This window comes from Bison bison, unplaced genomic scaffold (assembly GCF_000754665.1).
Source record: "Bison bison bison isolate TAMUID 2011002044 unplaced genomic scaffold, Bison_UMD1.0 scf7180017864341, whole genome shotgun sequence".
Classification (NCBI taxonomy): Eukaryota; Metazoa; Chordata; class Mammalia; order Artiodactyla; family Bovidae; genus Bison; species Bison bison.
In genome coordinates this window covers 8073161-8078370 of record NW_011494913.1, presented here as the reverse complement: position 1 = coordinate 8078370, position 5210 = coordinate 8073161, and positions in this window count along the sequence as shown.

Below are 5210 nucleotides of genomic sequence, written 5' to 3'. Positions count from 1 at the left end.
GAAGCCTGGGCTGCCAACTTCAAGCTGCCTGCGGGTCGGGTACTGTCTGTGGAAGCCACTTGCCTCTCATGGCCTGGAAAAGAGGCTGGACTTTGACCTGAATTGATGCTTCAGCCCAGCCTCAGCTTCAGGACACACTTACTCTGATCAGAGCACATGTTTTAAATCACTGCACAATATTGGCAGGGATCTTTAAAGTGCATCCATTAAGGATGAACTTAGCCTAACCCCTTGGAGGCCTCAGCCTCTGGCCAACTTTCTGGCCAAGCAGACTTATATATGACTTTGGTGGCAAGCTCCCAAACCTCTAATATTGGCTTTCAGATGGCAGTTAACACAGAAGAGGCAGGGCATGTTCATCCCGTGGTTTGGAGTCAGGGTTAGGGTACACAGTTTATGTACCCCTCTGTCACTGGGGCCCTGCCTCTGGCTTTGTCACCAGTAGACTGAATCCACACCAGTGAGTCCGTCTTAGCTTATATCCATTTCCTTCATGAAGGAGAGGCTCCAGGTGGCATTCCTATCCCCCTGGCTATCACTGCCAGGACGCTTTGAGTCTTTAGGGCTCAGCTGTCCTTTGCACATGATGGCCACTGCAGCCTACACCCTGCCAGGCCACAAAGTGTTTCTTACAAAGCATTCTTCACAGATACGCCCCTAAAATCTGGTTCCTTCCCAGGTAACACAAAATCAGGAAGTACCGTCAGCTCAGATCTGATAACAGGACAGAATGTACAAAATCAGGACCAACCTGGGTCCTGTGTGAGGCCAAAGCAACAAAACTAGTTATAAATGTAAGAGTGCCACAAAGGAGAAGGGCCTGATCTCCTTAAGAGCTGGGTAATCTCGGTGAGGAAGCAGTGAGTGGTGGCATGAGGTGAGCTCTTAATTCCCTGCCCAGGAGTTGCACCTGGGCAGCCTGGATGAAAACTGGGAATCCTAGCCACCAAACCAGCAAGGGCTAGAGGCTAGAAGCTGTTTTCCCCCGGATCTTTGCCCCAGTGAAAAATGCACATATCCCGGAGGCAGAGTCTGTAAACATAGGTACAAAGTTTATTATTAGAGACACAGCACACGTCGGAGAGCACACAGAAATGTTTGTGCTTGAGACTGAAGCAGGGCGGAGACGCGCACCTGGAGAGAAAGGGTGTGGGCGCCCTCCTTAGTGAGAGGGAGCACAGTAAGGAGTCGATTCAGTCATTTATGTGGGTCAGCTCTTCTTTTCTTTTCCCACACCTCACCTACCCTGGTACTCTCCCCTGGGTTGCACATGCACCCCTCAACCAAGAAGGATCTCTAAGTGAAGGCTTCTGGGAAGAGCAAGACTCGTCACGGTCTGGCATTATCCCTTGGCTTCTGACCCACAAGGGGCCTTCCCAGCATGTTTAGTGTCTTCCTTGTCCCAAAAGAGGGGGAGGAGATCCCTTAATTCTTTACTCAGGGTTTTGCCTCTGCCTCTCTTTGTCCTTGCCATGATTGTTTCCTTGAGATGTTTACAAGAGATAGAGACTGGATATTTACCCTGCTTCTGTTGTTATAGCCATTTGGAGGCAAACAGGAGGCTGATTGTAAATGCCTCATCTGGAGCCCACCTAACTGTTACTCAGGAAATGCAAACAAGAGGCTAATTGTAAATGTCTAACCTATAGCCCATCTATCTCCCACGTTAACCACCTCCCCCCATGAGAGACATGAGCCCTAATAAATCTTTATTGGGAAGATGAAGAGCAAAGGTCTGATTTCCATAACTTCTTCAAGCTGGCAAGGAACTCGTAGACCGTACCTAGTGGGGGTCACAGAGCTCTCATGCTGTCTTATTAAGTGGGCTCCAGGGTAACTTCTGTTGTTGTTCCAGTAGGGTTTCTTCCCAAGAGTGGTTGGAATCTCTGCGTCACCATTACCTTGTCTGGGAAATCGTCATGTCCTTAGAAAGAACAAACTAGACAAGTTGATTAAAAAGATGCGTACCAAAGATCAATAAAAAAAAATTATTATAACCAGGTTCAAGCAGGAGTAAAACCAAGGTTACATTCGGTAGCAACTTTGACCCTGGTCCAGATAGAGTCAACATTTGGGTTACCCTGTTCCAAAGAATGGAGCCATTTGGCATGGTCATATACACTTTTAATGTTTTTTTTTTTTCTTTTAATTAAACCAGTGCTATTGATGTAGGTACAACAGACCCAGTTAGAAGCAGTTGAAGGAGTGATAATCTGAATGTTAACAGACAACATAAATCTCATTTCTTTTTAGGAGAATGAGCCTGAAACCCAATTTGGACCTGGGCTTTAGGGAGACTTGTAGCCAGGTAGTCATTTCCAGGTTTGTCCAAGAAGTTCTAACTTTTTAATGTGGTATTAACATATAAGCCAAAGCAGTTGTCACCATTAACAATTTTAGTGTTTTTCTAAGGATGAGAAGATGCAAGAATTTGGGCTCAAGGAAATCCTTTCATGAAAATATCTAACTATCTGAAGGCCTGTTGTGTCCATTTTTCCAGAGCACAGAGTGAGTGCCTAATTTGTGACATCCACCCTGAATTCCGCTCAGGGGATACTGAAGGTCAATATAGAGGCTCTATATTGTTATAGAGGCTGCTATGGAGGGAACCTTTAAGGTCATAGTTTGACCATGGTTTGGCAGCATGTCATGGCCATTTTGTCCCACTGTGCTGGGAGTGCTTACTCCCAGGTTTGGTGAAGGTTCCACCGATTTGGCCGCTCAGTGCGGTATTCCTGGACCAAGCCCATGAGGAGCAGCAGTCCCTGGGCCATACTGTCTTACTGGCCTCCTGGTCCAGGAAAATATTCCCTCTTGTTGCTTCTTCTCCTGTCTAGAGCCACATAATTACAACCATCGATCTCATATGGAACTACATGGCGTCATTTTGTCAGTGGCTCGGTCACGCACTCGGTAATGTAAGGGGCAACACTTCTCGAAATAGGCAATGTGAAAACAGTATGGTAGTGATAGTAAAGTCCTAAGTAAGAACCTAGGAACAGCCCGGTGAATACCTAAGTTACAGGAACAGCCCAGCATATACCTAAGTTATCTGACTTAGTCTCTTCTGTGTGTGGCAAAGTAGCCTCACTTGTGTCTGACTCTTTGCAGTTCTATGGACTCCAGCCCGCCAGGCTCCCCTGTCCCTGGGATTCTCCAAGCGAGAACACTGGTGTGGGTTGCCACGCCATCCTCCAGGGAATCTTCCCAACCAAGGAATCAAACCTGCATCTCTTAAGTGTCCTGCACTGGCAGATGCATTCTTTACCACTAGTGCCCCCTGGGAAGCCCCTGTCCATTTTGTACTGATCCTTATTTCTTAGGGAAACTATGCGTTGGCATTGCCCATGAGGCACCAGCCTAGTTTATGAGCGTTACTAGATTGCTTATCCTTAGTATGATTTAATTGTTCTCAGCATAGAGGAGCCTTTACATTTAAATTACCATAAATCCATCCCATAATTATGGGAGGTTTTATTCCTTGGTTGAAATTTTGTTTGTTTCTCTGATTGAACTTGAGTAATAGAGAAAAACTTATATTTATGGCCAAGATCAGAGAAGGAATTATTAATTGGTTGACTGAGGGGATCTCATCTAGTAATACCAACATGACTAGTATTCTAGTAATGAATATGACTATAATTTTATTCTTATATCTTATAATCTTATTAAGATACATTTCCTAAGAGTCAGCCAATTAGAGCCTTGGAGTGAAGAAATCAACCAAGGTAACCCAGAAGTGCTAGACTATTTAATTAGCCACAGACCCATTAGACTGATTTTTAAAACTAGCATAGGATCATGTCTATGATAGAAAATTATTTGATAAATATGCAAAGGTCAAAGAAGTGAAAAAGGAATGTTATAAAAATCATACAAATCAGGTCAGGACCTTTGGCAAGTTGTCTACTTCTGATGTCACCTTTTTATCCTCATGTGAGTGTAATTTTTCCTCTAAGCGTTGTTTGAAGGTGGTTTTGAGATCAGCAGTCCTCTCTATAGGTTAGTCCACTGCAGGGACCTTTTTTGAGGGGAAATTAATCCAAGAGTTACTTCCCTTCAGTTTCACTGTGTGTGAGCTAGTTAAAAGTACCTGATAAGAGTCCTTCTGTCCAGGCTGGTGATAGTGATAGCTTATACTGAACGGTGTCAGAGTCCCGATCTCTGAAGAAGACAATTTGGCTTTGGGACCAGAGATGAGGCTTCAGGCACTCAGAGCTTTGTGTGGCAAAAGTTTTATTACTGTGAAAAAGGGGTGGAGAAAGTTTCTGACATAGACATCAGAAGGGCCCAGAGAAAGTCTTATCAAGGCCTTATATACTTTTGCAATTGGTTACTAGCAATAGAAAGGTCTTACCAGACCCACTCCTACAACATACATCTTAAGATAACAGAATTAGTCAGAAAGTTCTTAAGGAGAAACACGTCCTCAAGCAAGATACTTTGTTGTTACATAACCATTAATATAACCAAACCAAACCATTAATAAGCCAAAGAAAGGCAATGCCAAAGCATGCTCAAATTACTGCACAATTGCACTGATCTCACACACCAGTAAAGTAATGCTCAAAATTCTCCAAGCCAGGCTTCAGCAATACATGAACCATGAACTTCGAGATGTTCAAGCTGGTTTTAGAAAAGCCAGAGGAACCAGAGATCAAATTGCCAACAAGAGAGTTCCAGAAAAACATCTATTTCTGCTTTATTGATCATGCCAAAGCCTTTGACTGTGTGGATCACAATCAACTGTGGAAAATTCTGAAAAAGATGGGAATACCAGACCACCTGACCTGCCTCTTGAGAAATCTGTATGCAGGTCAGGAAGCAACAGTTAGAACTGGACATGGAACAACAGACTGGTTCCAAATAGGAAAAGGAGTACGTCAAGGCTGTATATCATCACCCTGCTTATTTAACTTCTATGCAGAGTACATCATGAGAAACGCTGGGCTGGAAGAAGCACACACTGGAATCAAGATTGCCAAGAGAAATATCAATAACTTCAGATATGCAGATGACAGCACCCTTATGGCAGAAAGTGAAGAGGAACTAAAAAGCCTCTTGATGAAAGTGAAAGAGGAGAGTGAAAAAGTTGGCTTAAAGCTCAACATTCAGAAAACAAAGAACATGGCATCTGGTCCCATCACTTCATGGCAAATAGATGGGAAACAGTGGAAACAGTGTCAGACTTTATTTTGGGGGCTCCAAAA